An 18,585-nucleotide genomic window follows, 5' to 3' on the forward strand; every position below is an offset into this window, starting at 1 on the left:
TACGTCCTCAAAAAATTGCTAGATGGCCTTGGACAAATCATATAATTGCACAGAATTAAATGAGAAACTGAATTTAAAGCACATTGCAAAGCCCTACAGCATTGTATTAATGTTATCAGTTCTGCCTCATCCTGCTGCTCACTTTCCCCTCCATTTGCTTCATCCTTCCTGGCTGCCACAGATCCCCTCCCATTCGCCTCATCCTTTGGCCCCTGCCACAGATCCATGACAATACAGGGGGCTCAACCCTGCCACTTGCAGAGAACCTTCAAATCAGAGGTAATATTTTTTGAGACAGGGTCTCACTCTTGTCACCCATGTTGGAGTGCACTGGCATGATCACGGCTCACTGCAGCCTCGACCTCCCAGGCTCAAGTGATCCTCCCAACTCACTTCCCACTGTAGGCTGTACCACCACACCCAGCTAATTTTGTATTTTTCTGTAGTGGCAGGGTCTCAATATGTTGCCCCGGCTGGTCTTGAACTCCTGATGTTAAGTGATCCTCCCACCTTGGCCTCCCAAAGTGCTAGGATTACAGGCATGAGACATGGTGCCCAGCTCAGAGGTAGACTTTTTGACACATTGTTTTAGTCCAAATATAATCACTTAAACTGAGATTCTATATATGCAGGAGGCTGGACATGATGGCTTATGCCTGAAATCCCAGCATTGTGGCAGGCTGAGGCAGGAGGATTGCTTGAGGCCAGGAGTTCAAGATCAGCCTGGGCAACATAGTGAGACTCTGTCTCTACAAAAAATCTAAAACTAGGGCCAGTGTGGTGGCACATGCCTGTAGACCTAGCTTCTCGGGAGGCTGAGGTGGGAGGATCACTTGAGCCCAGCAGTTCGAGGCTGCAATAAACCATGTTTGTACCACTGCACTAGAGCCTGGGCAGTGGAGTGAGACTCTGTCTCAAAAAGTAAATAAAAAATAATATAACACACACACACACACACACACACACACACGTGGAGGAACACTTGAAAAATAACACAAGCAGCAAGAAACACAAAAGTGCTCTGGTGAGTATAACAAAAATAAAGGCAGATGATAAGCTCATGGGTACAATGGTACAAAAACCACGTTGAGTACTAAGATGAAACTTGGTCTTGATACAGGAGAAAGGAAGTCAACAAAGGAATTTTACACATTTCCCTGAGTTACTCATTTTAAGAGTCTGAACAACTGAAATCAGGAAACACCTGTACTTGTTAACATTACTGAGGAAATGACTTTAAAAACTTGGACTCCATTTTAGATAACTGATGGCAGGCAGTGATATCATTCTAGCATCTATATTTCCATGTAAATGTACAAGCTATGTTTCTTAGTTTTGGTCCATTTATGTAATAGCAATCAGAGACTCAATGCATTATATTTATGGGATAATTGTTACACATTTTAACTTTTAAAATTACCTGGGGCCAGACACAGTGGCTCATGCCTGTAATCCCAGCACTGTGGGAGACCAAGGCAGGAGGATAACTTGAAGCCAGGAGTTCAAGACAAGCCTGGGCAACATAGTGATATCCCCATCTCTATGAAAAAATATTTAAAAATTAGCCAGGTGTGCTGATGTGTACCTGTGGTCCTGACTGTTCAGGAGGCTGAGGTGGGAGGATTGCTTGGGCTCAGGAGTTCAAGGTCACAGCTCTGATTGCACCACTGCATTCCTGGGTGACAGAACGAGACCCTGTCTCACTCAAAAAAAATAAAGTAAAATTACCTGGCATTTAGCTGCACGTTTGCTTTTGTTCCCATTTATAGTTATTTGAAGATTGTTATAATCACACAGAAACATGGCCATCATTACTTTAAGATGAAAATAAATGTATAGAATGAATGTTTTATGATAAAAAACAAAAACCAGCATTGTAATAAGATAGGCCAGAAGAACAGAGGAAAAATGGGTCCATTTGAAGATGTGCTAGGGAACTCTAGACCAAACCTTATTTTACAGATGAGGAGCCAGAATAAGAGCTGAGTATCTGCATGTTGTTTATTACACATTCTCTGGGTCTTCAGAATGTTAGGCTAGAGGTTCCCAGAGCAGGTCGTATTCTCAAGAAAATTACTGACTCAATAGGTCTTATCTGATTGATTGATTTAAATAGCATTATTGTTTAGATTGCTTTGATATGGTTTGTTAAACAGTAAAGTAAAACATATAAATTATGATGCTGTTGATGATGTATATCAGCTTTATTAGAAATACAATGTCTGTGGCAAGTTTGTTTCTGATATTTGCTTTGATGTGCCCATGAAATTATCACCAGTAGGAGAAAAAAAGTTATTTATTGTTGTTGTTTTTATAGTGGAAACTGGAGTCTTGCTATGCTTTCCAGGCTGGTTTTGAACTCCTAACCTCAAGCGATTTTCCTGCCTCAGCCTCCCAAAGTGCTGGGATTACAGGCATGATCGACCCGGCCCTGTTGTTTTTAAGAAAATTACAAGTTAAATCTTGTATCAGTGAACAAGGTTTGTACAGATGATTTTATTGTCTTGAAATGTTATTGTATCTCACTTTAGAAAATAGAAGCATATTAGAATATACTTTGTTCTATACCCAAATCTTGTGTTAAACTCTTTAAAAATGTCTTTTCAATGTTTGGTAAAAACTGCAATGAGTCTTACAGATGTATTTTTCATATTAATTATTAATCATTATAATTTAGAAAAATTAATTATATAATCATTTAAAGGAACTTCAACAAACTAATGGTTATTGAAGTTAGATTAAGAATACCTATAATCATGAAGAGTAGTGGCCTGACACAGTAATGAAAGACAGATCTTTACATTTAAAAAGGAAAAATGTGATTGTGTGTTTTCATACATTATTAAGTTGTAGACAATACACCAAAACATACATGAGAGGACATCCACTTCTGCCCATAGATAGTGGCTAATGCTAGTCACATCCTCCCACTAGAAACAACTAGAAATACACAAGATAACAGATTCCAGGCACTTGACAAACATTGCAGGGCAGTGATTCTTGAGAGAAAGGAAACACGAAGTGATCTACATGTCCTCTTCAGCTTTCTGTCTGGGGACACCGACTAGACTGAAAGGAAGTGGAATCCAAGGAAATACGGAAGTCTTGCTGAGCTGAAGAGATCTAGATAAAAGTTTAGAGTGGTTGTCATCCTTGAAATTTGTAAGACAGAATACCAGAAAGAAAGGAGTGTGCAGAAGAGGACAAAGAAGATTTCACAATGGTTCCTGTGTAGCCCATGTGCAGGATGGGACTTAATGAGGCCTAGAAGAGAATGGTTGCTATGAACAAGAGAACTGGGCCAAGATATCACAGTCCGTGCAGTACTGCAAACACTGGAATATTGTCCCAACCTAAATGGAGAGACCTTACTAAGCACCTCTTGCGTTCAATTGAAATTCTAAAGAGGCCACACCTTAGGAGTAAATACCATGACCCAGACAAAGGGCCATGTTTCAGGACAAATGATAAAACTGACATAGAATAAATAATAATAATACATAACAAAACAAAGCCTAACAAGATCAAGAGGATTTTTTAGTAGTTTAATAGCCTGATAGAATAAACCTTAACACCATTTAAAAGAAGATAACATAATCCAGACTCTGTATAACTCCTTTGTAACAATATTCAACAGTAGGTTAAAATATATGACACCTGTAAAGAAGCAGAAATATGTGACTCATAATCAAAATAAGACATAGTCAATAGAAACAGAACCCAAGATGACCCAAATATTGGAATTAGCAGATGAGATCTTTAAAACAGCTATTATAAATATATGTAAGGATGCATGGGAAAAGATGAATACATGATTAAACAGATGAGATGGATCAGCACAGAAATAAACCAAATGGGTATATTAGAAATAAAAAGCAAATATTGAAATGTAAAATTTATCTGATGGTTGGAGCAGTTTGGAGGTGGCAAAAGGATGGGTCAATTATCTCTAAGAGAGAGCAATGAAAACTATATAATTTAATAACAGTAAGGAAAATATTGGAAAAAATATGTAAACAGCCTCAGTGAACTCGGGAACAACCCTACAAAGTTAGTATATATATAATTGGAGTCCCAAGGCTAAGCATGGTGGCTCACACCTGTAATCCCAACACTTTGGGAGACTGAGGCAGGAAGATCACTTGAGCCCAGGAGTTCAAGACCAGCCTGAGCAACATAGTGAGACCCCCCATCTCTACCAAGAAAAAAATAGCTGGGCATGGTGGCGCATGCCTATAGTCCTAGCTACTTGGGAGGCTGAGGTGGGAGGATCACTTAAGCCCTGAAGTCAAGGCTGCAGTAAGCTCCGATTGTACCACTGTGCTCCAGCCCAGGCAACAGAACGAGACCCCATCTCTAAAATAAAATAAAATAAAATAAAATAGAATCGCAGTAAAAGAAAGGAAAAGAAAATGGGGTAGAGTGAAATTTAAAAAAAAAAAAATTGGCTGAAATTTCTCTAATTTGGTGGAAAACAGCCTACAGATTGAAGAATCAACAAACTCCAAGCAGAATAAATACAAAAAATAAAATAAGATAAAGAAAGAAAACACACCAGCTACACTGTAGTCAAAAGGTTAAAAACCAAAAATATAGAATAAATGTCGAAACAGAAAAAAAAGTCAAAGACATAAGGGGAACAATGCTATGAATCACATACTAGAAACAGTGTAGGCCAAAAGAAATGGAATGATGTCATTAAGGTACTGAAAGAATAGATCAACCCAGCTTTTTTTTTTTGAGGCCATGTCTGGCTCAGTCGCCCAGAGTGATAAAATCACAGCTCACTGCAGCTTCTACCTCCTAAGCTCAAGTGATCCTCTCACCTCAGCCTCCCAATTAGCTAGGACTACAAGTATATACCACTATGTCCAACTAATTTTTTTTTTTTTTTGTAGAGACAGGGTCTCAACTACATTGTCCAAACTGTTCTTGAACTCCTGAGCTCAAGCAATCCTCCTGCCTTAGCCTTCCAAAGTGCTGGGATTACAAGTGTGAGCCACCACACCTGGCCAGAATTCTAACATTTTCTCAAAAATGAAAACAAAAAAAGACATTTTCTGATAAACAAATGCTGGGAGGATTCATTGTAAACTATATGAAATACTAACAGAAGAATTTGGGGGGGATGATGGAAAATGATAGCAGAGGGAAATCTAAACTACAGAAAGTAATAAATAGCACCAGAAATGGTAAGTAGATGTGTAAATATAAAGAACTTTTTTTCTTCTCTTTTTTTTTTAAACAACAGACTATTTAAAGACAAATATATTGTAGGACTCTCAATTCATGTAGAAGTAAAATACATGACAACAATTACAAAAAAGGACAGAGGGTTTTGTTTGCATGTGTGTTTTTTTTTTATTTTAAGCAATGCTTTTGGAGAAAGAAAAAAAGGACAGAGTTAACAAAATTGTACTATTGTAAGATTCTTACATTTCACATGAAATAGTAAAATATTAACTCTAAATAGACTGTTATGGTTGTGCTGACTACTATGGTAGTCACTAGCCACAAGTGACTAAATTTAAACTTAAATTAATTAAAAATAAATAAAATTTAAATTTCAGTCTTCAGTTGTACTAGCCATATTTCAAGGTATCAATAGTCACATGTAGCCAGTGTCTACTATATTGGAAAGACACAGAACATTTTCACTACTAAAGAACATTCAGTTGGAGAGTGCTGCCCTAGAGCCACCATGAAAAAATAAAAATATACAGACATATAACTTTAAAATCAATAGATGAATTAAAATAGAATACTAAAAATATTGTATAAACCAAAATAAAGCCATGGAGGAAATGAGAAACAAAAAATGAGACAAACAGAAAACAAATAGCAAGATGATAGACTTAAATCCTACCAAATCAATAATTATATTAAATATAAATGAACTAAACAATCCAAAGAAAAGAAAAAGATTGCAAGGATGAATAAAAAGCAAGATTCAAGTAAGTGCTTTGGCATGAGATGCAATGCATTTTAAAGATCCAGATAGGTTGAAAGTAAAAGGAAGCGAAAACATAGACCAAGCAAATCTAAGAAACCTGGTATTGATATACTATTATTATACAAAATAAACTTCAAGTCAAAAAGAATTATCAAAGTTGAAAAGTGACATTCCTTAATAAAAAATTGTCATCTCATCATGAAAACATAAAAAATATAAACATTTATGTGACTAAAAAGCTTCAAGTATAAGAAGCAAGATATGAAAATTAAAGGAACAGGCTCAGCACAGTGGCTCATGCCTGTAATCCCAGAAATTTGGGAGGCCAAGGTGGGAGGAATGCTCAAGCCCAGGAGTTCAAGACCAGCCTGGGCAACATAGTGAGATCCTGTCTCTATAAAAAAATTTTAAAATTAGGTGGGCATGGTGGTGGGCATCTGTAGCTGTGGCATCTATAGCTACTCAAGAGGCTGGGGCAGGAGGATTGTTTGAGCCCAGAAGGTCAAGGCTGCAGTGAGCTGTGATCACGCCACTGCACTCCAGCCTGGATGACAGAGTGAGACCCTGTCTCAAAAAAAAAAAAAAAAAAAAAATTGAAGGAACAAATACACAATCTATAATCATAGTTGAACATTTTTAATTCACCTATGTGTACTTTGTAGAACTAGACATAAATATATTAATATAAATGATTTGGAAACTGGATCCTTTCCTTACTCCTTATACGAAAATTAATTCAAGATGGATTAGAGACTTAAATCTTAGACCTAATACCATAAAAACCCTAGGTAGTACCATTCAGGACATAGGCATGGGCAAAGACTTCATGTCTAAAACACCAAAAGCAACGACAGCAAAGCCAAAATTGACAAATGGGATCTCATTAAAACTAAAGAGCTTCTGCACAGCAAAGAAACTACCATCAGAGTGAACAGGCAACCTACAGAATGGGAGAAAAGTGCATCTACTCATCTGACAAGGCTAATATCCAGAACCTACAAAGAACTCAAACAAATTTACAGAAAAAAACAAACAACCCCGTAAAAGTGGAGCCAAAGGATATGAACAGACATTTCTCAAAAGACATTCACAGCCAACAGACACATGAAAAAATGCTCATCATCACTGGCCATCAGAAATGCAAATCAAAACCACAATGAGATACCATCTCACACCAGTTAGAATGGCAATCATTATAAAAGTCAGGAAACAACAGGTGCTGGAGAGGATGTGGAAATAGAACACTTTACACTGTTGAGATTGGGATTGTAAATAGTTCAACCATTATGGAAAACAGTATGGGCCGATTCCTCAAGGATCTAGAACTAGATGTACCATATGACCAACCATCCCATTACTGGGTATATACCCAAAGGATTATAAATCATACTTGCTATAAAGGAGCCGCATGCACCGCACGTATGTTCATTTGTGGCACTATTCACAATAGCAAGACTTGGAATCCAACCCAAATGTCCATCAGTGACAGACTGGATTGAAATGTGGGCACATATACACCATGGAATACTATGCAGCCATAAAAGGATGAGGTTGTGTCCTTTGGCAGGGACTGGATGCAGCTGGAAACCATCATTCTAGTAAACTATCCACAGAACAGAAAAACCAAAACACCAGCATGTTCTCACTCGCAGGTGGGAACTGGTGTGAATCTGGACTCGGGAAGGGGAACATCACACACACGAGGGCCTATCATGGGAGGGGGAGGAAGGGGGAGGGAGGGAGGGTGCATTGGGAGTTATACCTGATGTAAATGACGAGTTGATGGGTGCTGACGAGTTGATGGGTGCAGCACAGCAACATGGCACAAGTATACATATGTAACAAACCTGCACGTTATGCACATGTACCCTAGAACTTAAAGTATAATAATAAAAAAAATAGTTGAGTAGCACTGTTCTACTGTCTTGTCTAATAAATCATAATCGAAGTTGGAAAAAAAATACATAAATGATTTGAACACTATCAACCAACTTAACCTAATTGATATATAGAGAATACTTCACCTAGTATCTGCAGAATAGACACGATTTTCAAGTGCACATGGACTAGTTGCCAAGATAGATCACGTGCTGAAATATAAAATGTGGCTTAATAAATTTCAAAGGATTGAAAAATACAGAATATGCTCTCTAAACATAACAGAATGAAATTAGAAATCAATAACAATATCTTAAAACTCCCAAATATTTGGAAGTCACACAACATACTTCTAAATAACTGAGTTAAAGAAGAAATCACAGTAAATGTAGATGATATTTTAGCCTGAATAATAATTTTAAAAATCAAAATTTGTGGATGTTCCATAGAGAGCAGGTCTATGCAAACCTACCCCCCCTAAAATTAAGGTAGTTGAGATGTTGAAGAAAGAGGCTGACAAATCCATTTTCTCAGAAAGAAACCTTTAATAGGAACTTAGGAACAGAAGCCATGTCTAGGGCAGCCATGAGATGAGGTGGTGGATCCCCACACTTTCCCCCAACCCCAACCCAGGGCTTATATGCCATAAAGAAAGGGTATACTGCTTCAGAAGGAATGTGTAAAACAACTGAAGTGGACCCCTCTGGGAAAGGCAAGAATGCTATATGCTTCACAGCCTATAATTTGCTTAAGGCAGGATTTATGATAAGTATATGCTTACATTTTATGCCACAGATCATATAGTTATTAATAGAATAGTAAGGAAATAGTGTGCATAACATTATGCCAATAAATTCAACAACTTAGATAAATTGGACACATTTCTTGAAAAACACAACACATACAAATCTGACACAAGAAGAAATGGAAAATATGAATAGCCCTTTCTCTGTTAAAGAAATAGAACAGGGAAAACTCCGTGGTGATAGAAACCAGGTCAGTGGTTGCCTATGTAGAATGTCAACTGAAAGAGAACATGAGAGAACTCTTGGGAATGATGAAAAAAATTCTATATCATAAACTTTTTGTGGTAGTTACAAGGGTGTATCATTTGGTAAATCCATAAAATTTTGCCTTTAAGATATGTACTTTCTTTTGAGACAGGATCTCATTCTGTCACCAAGGCTGGAGTGCACTGGTACAATCACAGCTCACTGCAGCCTTGAACTCCCAGACTCACCTCATCCTCCCACCTCAGTCTCCTGAGTAGCTGGGACTATAGGCACACACTACCACACCCAGCTAATTTTGTATTTGTTGTAGAGAGAGGGTCTCACCATGTTGACCAGGCTGGTCTCCAACTCCTGGACTCAAGCAATCCTCCTGCCTTAGCCTCCCAAAGTATTTGGGTTACAGGCATGAGCCACAGTACCTGAACAGATGTGTACATTTCACTGTATGCACATTTCACCTTAATTGAGCATAAGTTGCATGCCAAAAACTATGACATAAACACAAAATGTGAAACATTCTGACATTTTAAATCTTAAATATAATTGAAGTAAAAAAGTCCCAAGAGATATCTTAGGTAAGATATATGCAAAAATGCAAAAAGTACCCTATAACTTTATTTGAAAAATGTTTCTTTTCCTTCTGAATAAAAGTTCCAAAGTTCAAACCCAATCATATTTATTTCAGTGATGATAATAATGGCTGTGCTGATTCATCCTTCCAGATTTAGCTTGTGACCCTTCTTCAGTGTAATTTTTCTGGAACCACCATGATGAAGTAGAGTCATTGTCTGTCTGGGGTAAATACCTGAGGTTCATTCTCTCACGCCAGGAAATACAAATGGATTTTCTACCTTGCCAGTGCCACGTTTTCTGTTCTTTACCATTCACGAGGTTGACAAAGAAAAGGGAAGATGGAACTGCCATGCTGAACATGCCTAGCCCCCAGGTAGCCTTTCCCTATTGTCACAGCTGCCAGCCATTCACCCATGCAAGCTTCCAGCCTGCTTATCTATGTCTGCAGCTCGATTTTTCAGGCTGCTTTTTGTTAGAAAATAAATGATTTGGGGGTTGCTTTTCATTAAAAGGAAAACCTTACCAAAGACTTCCTTACTCTCACTATCTGCCTATTTCTTTTTAACTCCTGTATCAATGAGGATTTAAATTTTCCCTCTCTGTTCCCTTGTCTCCCAGTATACATCTCCCTTACACCACCTGTATACTGTGTTCTGATGGTCTAAAATATAGTTATTCTCCTCTACCCCACATTATGTGATCTTTGAACATAAGACTGTGCTTTTATCTCATTTTCCCAGTGCCCATCGTACTATTGCCAGGCTTAGCGGTGCTCAATAAATGCTGTTTGATCAAGTGGTTGAATGATATTCATATGGAGATTCTTTCAGTCAGAATATACTATTGGTCTTGAGAAGATGATTTAAACATTTTTCCCTTTAAATTTGATTCCCTTCCTGTTACATGTTATCTAAGAAAACATATCCTACAGAAGTATTCCAAAACCTCTGACAAAAAAGTAAAACATACAACAAAACAAAAAGATTACATAGCAGATACTGAATGAAATGCTAAAAAATGCTCCAGTTCAATATTAAATGAAAAATGGAAAAGATAAAGGAAAACTATATTATGAGATAAAGTAAAGTAGAGAAATGAGACTTTGGACATACACTCACAGGCTTTGGATTATAAGAGAAAGAAAAACTTACATATGGGGAAAGGATCTTTGCAATGGTATTACTTCTGAAAAGGTGAGACAGTATTCAAACTGTTGAAAAATGTTATTTGTCCTTTGAAATGTTTATTTTAAAATAGGTTTTATAATAATGCATATGTTTGTAATCACATTTTCTTATATCAAATAACAATACAGTTTGTTAACTTCTGTAGCTATGTTCCAATTGCAGAGCTCTAGTTTGATTTTAGGTTGGGAGGGTGAATTCAAAAATTTATAAGCTGAACTGAGAGGCTTTGCTTGTCTCAAAAAAAGGTGTCATAGGAGATGAAAGTGGAGGTGAAAACCTGAAAGGCAAAAGGTTGCAAGTTTACTGCAAGGTTTTGAGACAAGGATGCTGTGGTACTGTTATGGTAGATAGCTAGTCAGGTATGAGCAGGGCAGAAGAGGGCTCCTCTTGCCCCACCAGGAATGCCAGGCCACCATCAAGTGATGGTCAGGTGGTTGTTACACTGTTTCTCTAAAATAATAATTGGTCACAGGGGGCCCCAGGGGAAGGCAGTCTCCCAGTAGAAAAAAACCTGAAAGTTGTGATCCGCAGCTTCCCAATAAGATCTCAGGAGCTGAGTGAGTAGGCTCAAGCATGAGGATTGAGAGGCAACATGGCAGACTTTAACTGGCATATATGACCTTCTAGGAACTTTTGCCTGGTAAGGGAAGAATGCCTCAGTTGAGCATGCATACAACTCCAATAAACAAACTGAGCATACAGCCCCTCCCAGGCACTGGCTGGTCATTGCACATGTGGACCCTTCTTCAGTATAATCTTTCTGGAACCACCATGAGGATTTAAATTCTCCCTCCCTGTACCCATGTGCCCCAGTATACATCTCCCTCACGGCACCTATACACTGTGTTCTGATGGTATAAATATAGTTATTCTCCTTTACCCTACATTACATGGTCTTTGAACATAAGATAGTGCTTTTATCTCAGCCCAACCCAAGGGAAGAATCAAGGGAGAAGGGACACCAGACCCCAGAAGCATACCAACATATAAAACCCCAAGTCAAAAGGTAAAACCACTAACGTTATCTCGCAGGTCGCCCACTTGGCCCTCTTCCAAGTGTACTTCCTTTCATTCTTGCTTTAAAGCTTTTTAATAAACTTTCACTCCTCTTCTAAAACTTGCCTTGCACCATCTTTCTGCTTTATGCCCCATGGTCAAATTCTTTCTTCTGAGGAGGCAAGAACTGAGTTTGCTGCAGACCCAGAGGGATTCGCCGCTGGTAACAGTAAAAAGCAGGAAAAAAGAGTTTTGGTAAAAACAAAAACAAAAAATCTACCCTCTTACTCTCAGATATCTACATACTGAAACAGGGCCACATGACAAAGTTTTATTAAATAGATACTAGTGTCCTCAATTAAAATAATGAAAATGTGTTTCACATTTCTAGAGTTAAGGCTAGCACCTCAGATAATTTGTAATTTGTAAATGAATTTGTATCTTATTTCTCTATCATGTTGTAGATAAGGGATGGTGATGTGGAGCTGCAATTCCTGGTTCCAAATCCTGGCTCCTCCCCTCATCCCTGGGTAAGTTGAGGGATGAGAGCAAGAGAAGGTTAATCCTGACTCTCAGATCTCTGCATGGGGCATGTCACTGATGATGGCGGCATTCCCTGAGAGAGGGAACACTAAGTTTGCAGTTGGGCATAGTGAGTACTATTTTGGATGAGTTAAGTTTAGAAGTGCCTGAAGACATCCAAGTGGAAGAAGTGGCTACATGGACTGAAGATACAGACTGGGAAACATTAATACCATCAAGGAACTGGAGTCCTGGGCACAAGTGAGACTGCTCCAGGGGAGTTGTAGAAGGCCTCAGGCAGAGCTCTGGAGTGAAGGGGGTGTACAGCAAGAGAGAAGGCTGGAGATTAAGGGCAACAAAGAGATTGTTGGTGTATCAAGGACTGTGCTATGTAGGGGACGAAGTCTGGGGATGAAATGTCAGTAACATCATCTTCCATTAGCTGATTAAAGATGAGAGTAATACAGCTAGCTTCTGGGATTGAAAGCCAATTAATTGTATTCTTTTCTAGAGTTCAGACTAGCACCTCAGATGATTTGTAATTTGTAAATGAATTTGTGTCCTATTTGTAAGCACACGCTTCTGGTGATAAGGACCTACAAATGAGAGAACACACTAGACCAGGGGTCCCCAACCCCCAGGCCACGAATGGGTAACAGTCCCAAGGCCTGTTAGGAACCCAGCCACACAGCAGGAGGTGAACGGCGGGCAAGTGAGCATTACCCCCTGAACTCCACTTCCCGTCAGATCAGTGGCAGCACTACATTCTCACAGGAGCACAAACCCTATCCTGAACTGCGTGTTCAAGGGATCTAGGTCGCACATTCCTTAAGAGAATCTAATCTCTGATTATCTGAGGTAGAACAGTTTCATCCTGAAATCATCCCCTCCCCTTCCATGAAAAAATTGTGCCAAAAATGTTGGAGACCACTGCAGCAAATATACCAGTTCACCAACATTCTTAGAAAATCAGCAGCACAATGATCTGAAGTGGAGGTGAAGGAGTTGTATTCTCTCATTTGACTCAGGAGCCCCAGGCCCAAGTCTAACTTTGAAAGGGATTATTCTTGTGTCATATATAGAAAGCAACAGTTTCTGTATGCAAGGTAAGTTTCATATGAGACTGTGGAATTACATTCCAGATTTCTCCTTATGTTATAATAAACTATAACATTGGCAAATTTTTTATGAAAAATAAAATGTTTCTACCCGGATTTAAACCATAACATGAAAATATTAACTAATGCATGTTACTTTCTTCTGCATAGCCTAGCATTTGAATTCCAAGTGCTTTCCATATTTGAGATGCACAGTGCCATCTAATGGTCACAAACCATAAACCAAAAGGGCATCAGAACTGAAATAATAATAAAATAGTAAAATCTAATACATTACAATAATAATAAAATAGTAAAATCTAATACGTTTCAAAATTGCATAGTTAACTGCTCTTGCTACAAAAATTTTATCTTTGCCTTAGTCATTGTCACGTGAGTTACAATCGCATGAGTTACAAATGATCATATTGCATAGATAACTACAGATCACATTTTAAATTAAAATAATTCATGACAAACCTGAAACTATAACTTATGTGCACTTTACAACTTTCTACTTTCACTCTTCAATCACCTGAAACTATAATACATAGGGTTCCTCATGTATATACACTATTCCCACAGAAACAAAATCATTAGAAATACCTTGGATGAAATAATATGTTTAGGATAATTTTGTAAAGGGAGGGTAAGATTAAGGGGATAGATAAAAGGATATTATCTTGATGTCTACAAGTTTAGCAGATGGCCAGTCTTCTGCATGGAGAATGACTATTCTAACCATTCTCCCTGCAGCCCTTCAAGACAGAGGAGATTATGGGGCTACTGAATGTATCTTGGACTTTAGAGAAAGAAAGTGCAGCTGAGCTGAGATCCATTGGTTCTATTTTGAAAAGATGCATCCCTTGGCATGACCTTCACAGCTCAGTTCTGGGGTCAAAGGAATTTTCCATTGCTCACACTGCCACTGAACTCTGGGGCCATAAGAGCGGAAGAGCGGAAGAGGTACAGCACACATGGAGAAGGGATGGGAGGAGCAGGGGTGTGTATCAGCTGAGGAGCTGCCAAGCTTGCTACCCCAAGAACAATGCCTCCCAGACAATGCCTCCAGGTTCTGTGACCTCTTCAAGATTAAGTCTCTTTGATCTCAGCCCTTCTGAAATGGTTTCAACCATGTTCTATACAAAATTGGTAACTCCCCCATAAGAATTGCTTTTTAAATATCCTGCTGTATTTGAAAAAGGAATTTTAAAAATTAAGTTTACTCTTTTACTCTCTCCCAGCAAGTGAGATATTCAGAACAACAAAAATTCCTCTAAAATGTTATGATGTGGAAACTTCTATTTTACTGATTTGTCTTTTCCACTTGGCTTCAAGTTCTTTGGGGAATGAAGATCATATCAATATCTAGCAGCCTGCTTCAGGCACAACTGCAAATGTTTCTTGAATGAACTTCTGGGCTTACCTGAATTCTAAGGGGGATTTCCACCACAATGGGAAAGCCACAAAAAAAGAAGCAAAGGGTTTTTTTTAAAAGGGTGAAAATATAAGTCATTTATCAGGGGGTTATCACTTTATATGGAGAGCATTTGAAACAATGATTTCCACAAATTGGCAGCAACAGTAACATCCATACTAAGCCACTGCTTACTTTACTTCCTCTTGGTCTAGAATATGCTGCAAAGGGAGAAGGAAGACCTGTGGCATGGAATGACCTATGGATACGGTTGAGAACCATGGGCTAGATGCTATGGAGACCAACGTATCATTTACTAGGCTTTACTGTGTGCCAGCACTGGATTAGGCATTACTCCATTTAAGCCTTGCTACCATCCTTCAGGATTGGTGTTAATATTGCATGTTGCCGCTCAAGAGAAACAAATTTTTTTTTCTTAAATTCAAGTAACCTGAGGTCCCACATTTAGTAAGAGGCAGAAGAGTTAGATGTGTCAATAGCTAAATTAGGTGGCTCTGTCCTTTAGCTGGCTAGGGACCGACAACATCAGTATCACCTGGTGACTCTCCCAGCGGAGATGTTTTTAAAAATCTTTTCTGGTAATTCTGTGCAACATGGCAGTCTGAAACCAGTCTTTCAGACCTGGAAGGCCTTTAAAAACCACAGGACTCTCTTTGATATTTTTTCTTTTGAATTTTTTAAAATATAGAATCCTTTTTCATGTTCTCTGTTTATGAAACAACTGCATATCAATTATATTATTTTTTAGAAGATAGGTACAGGAGCCAGGCATGGTGGCTCACACCTGTAATCATAGCACTTTGGGAGGCCGAGGCAGGCAGATCACTTGAGGCTGGGAGTTTGAGACCAGCCTGGCCAACATGGCAAAACCTGTGTATACTAAAAATACAAAAAATTAGCCAGGAATGGTGGTGCATGTCCCAGCTACTCGGGAGGCTGAAGCATGAAAATCACTTGAACCCGGGAAGTGCAGGTTGCAGTGAGCCGAGATCACACCACTGCACTCCAACCTGGGCAACAGAGCAACAAAAAAAGAAGATAGGTACAGGAATTAAAAAGAAAGCAAATAATTACTGGTAGCCTGACCACTAAGAGATATATACTGATACGATTTTTTGTGGGGGTGCATCTCCTTGCAGGCCTTTTTCTATGTTTATGTTCAAACACATTTGTAACAACAATAGAATAAAAAATGCATAATATTCAATGATTTTTTATTCAGTCTTCACTTTATTATTGATATCTTATTATGACAGTAAACAGGTCTACAATGTATTCAATGCTTATCTTATATTCCATCACAGTTAAAAGATTTTTATTCATGACTTGGATGAAGGGTTATATTGATCACATGCTTGGGTGACACAAGGCTAATATACTAGATATAAAGAATCAGAATATAACAATATTAATAAATGGGCATTATGATCCTAAATCAACATAAAATTTAATTAAAAATCTAAAACTTCAAGGCCAGGCACAGAGGCTCACGCCTGTAATCCCAGCACTTTGGGAGGTCGAGGCAGGCAGATCACGAGGTCAGGAGATGGGAGACCATCCTGGCTAACATGGTGAAACCCCATCTCTTCTAAAAATAGGAAAAATTAGCTGGGCATGGTGGCGGGCACCTATAGTCCCAGCTACTCGGGAGGCTGGGGCAGGAGAATGGCCTGAACCCAGGAGGAAGAGCTTGAAGTGAGCCGAGATCGCGCCACTGAACTCTAGCCTGGGCGACAGAGCGAGACTCTGTCTCAAAAAAAAATCTAAAATTTCAAACAATGTCCATCTAGTGTCTCTCTGTTAAATCCCACATCTCTGGGAGTGGAGAGCACACTGCCTGAGAGGGGCAGGCAATTTGACTGACCTGAACTGTCAGGCATCAACAAACAAATATGTGTAGCCACATTAGTGGGATGACATAGGCAATGAAAATGGCCACCTCGGAACATGGAAAATATAAAACTCAATATAAACCTACAATTACCTTTAAAGAGCTTGGTTATTAGCTCTGTTAATAGACAGATTCTGAGGCAGTTTTCCTGGTAAGATTTTCCTTGGAGAAGTACTGAAGTTCAGACCACAGGTGCTGTCTAGGAAACTAACTTTTCAGTTTGCAAGCAGAGGCTGAATGCTCTAAGTTTGCAGACTGGTCAGAGATGGTGCTGGCAGTACCTTCTATTATTTAGCACATTAAAAAAATCTAACTAAATAAAGCTCTAAAAGCAGATTTATTATCACCCACAGATTGCTTCTAATAAAGAGCTCTGAGGTTTAACAATTTTTAAAAAATCTTCAGGTGTTTTGGGAACTGAGTGATTTGTCTCTGGTTGAGTATTCTGTTTGTACAAGGTGGACAGAAGAAACGCTGTCATTTTAGTCCTGGGATAAGATTCCGTATCTACTTGAATGTAAGGTCAGCCAGAGGTGGGCTGTGTGGACCTTCAGGGGAGGGGACAATGGGAAGTCCCTTCTCTGCTTCTGGAACACCTGGGACCAGTCCTTCAGAAGCCTGTTCTTTGTTGCTGTCACACTTGCTGCCTAGCCCGCCAGGCTTCTAAGCTCTAGCGTGTTGCCCTTGCCATGGTCATTTGAGATGAAGCTAAAAGGGCCAGGTGCTTCTTTTGCACCAGCTGACAGGCCCTCTGTGAAAATGGAAGGTCTATCTGTCCATGCAGTTGTAGTCAATCAGGCATTTTAGGGTTTTGCCCTAACAGACAGTTGGTACCCACCTGTACCTCTCCTGTTGCCCTCTTGGGAGGTTAATGAAGATTAGCTTATGTTTTATTAATGTTATAACTTTCCACTTTCACTCGTTAATCATGTGCCACTATATTATGGAGGGCTTCTGGTGCATATACACTATTCCCACAGAACTCTTGAAATAAAGGTTGAATCAGTACCTGGTTTTGTGAGCAGACAGGTAACATCCCTTCTTGGTGGTATTTTTCTTTTTTGTTTTAGAGATGGAGGTCTCACAATGTTGCCCAGGCTTGTCTTGAACTCCTGGCCTCAAGTGATTCTCCTGCCTCAGCCTCCTTAGTATCTGAGATTACAGGTGCAAGCCACAGCACCCAGCTTGGTGGTTTTGTTTTGTCTTTTTTTTTTTTTAGAGACGGAGTCTCACTCTGTTGCCCAGGCTGGAGTGCAGTGGCTCAATCTTAGCTCACTGCAACCTTCACCTCCTGGGTTCAAGTGATTCTCCTGCCTTAGCCTCCTGAGTAGTTGGGACTACCGGTGCGCACCACTACACCTGGCTAATTTTTGTATTTTTAGTAGAGATGGGGTTTCACCATATTAGTCAGGCTGGTCTTGAACTCCTGACTTCAGGTGATCCACCCGCCTCAGCCTCCAAAAGTGCTGGGATTACAGGTGTGAGCCACCACACCCGGCTTGTCTTTTTTTGAGACAGGGTCTCACTGCCCAGGCTAGAGTGTACTGGTGTGATCACAGCTCACTGCAGTCATGATCTCCTGGGCTTAAGCAATCCTCCCACTTCAGCCTTCCTAGTAGCTAGGACCACAGGTGTGCACTACCACACACGACTAATTAAAATTTTTTTGTAGAGACAGGGTTTCTTATGTTTCCTAGGCTGATCTTGAACTCCTGGGCTCAAGTGATCCTCCCATCTCAGCCTCCTAAAGTGCTGGGATTATAAGCATGAGCCACCGTGCCTGGCCCTTGGTGATATTTTTAATGAGAAAATTTTTTCTTATTGGACCAGAGTTTGGTCTGTCACATTTTTCCCAAAGGTCATTTTTAAGCTCTCCTCCTAATTTACTAGGTGGTTCATCTAAAATACATGCCACTTCCTGACTGATAAAATGTGAGTTCTGGGACTTTTGGGCCAATGTTCTACACAAGGTTCTAGAGGCCCACCTATTTCACCACTGATCATTATTAAATTCTTTATCAATTTTGTGGAGCAATC

The 18,585-nt window shown here is 39.3% G+C and overlaps 1 non-coding gene across 2 annotated transcripts in view; it reads left to right on the forward strand.

Moving 5' to 3' along the window:
- The window catches only part of LOC100997464, a 29,483-nt gene extending 14,025 nt beyond the window's left edge, over window positions 1–15,458 (forward strand). Inside the window, exons 2-4 of one of the 2 annotated variants that reach the window (XR_649794.4) lie at window positions 2,318–2,480; window positions 12,065–12,130; window positions 13,976–15,458. This is a non-coding gene — a transcript (uncharacterized LOC100997464). Of the gene's footprint in view, window positions 1–2,317; window positions 2,481–12,064 lie in introns of both variants that reach the window. The other variant, XR_001904846.3, reaches the window with a different exon arrangement.
- The last annotated feature ends 3,127 nt before the right edge of the window (window positions 15,459–18,585 follow it).

The sequence above is a fragment of the Papio anubis genome, chromosome 7 (genome assembly GCF_008728515.1).
Source record: "Papio anubis isolate 15944 chromosome 7, Panubis1.0, whole genome shotgun sequence".
Taxonomy (NCBI): domain Eukaryota; kingdom Metazoa; phylum Chordata; class Mammalia; order Primates; family Cercopithecidae; genus Papio; species Papio anubis.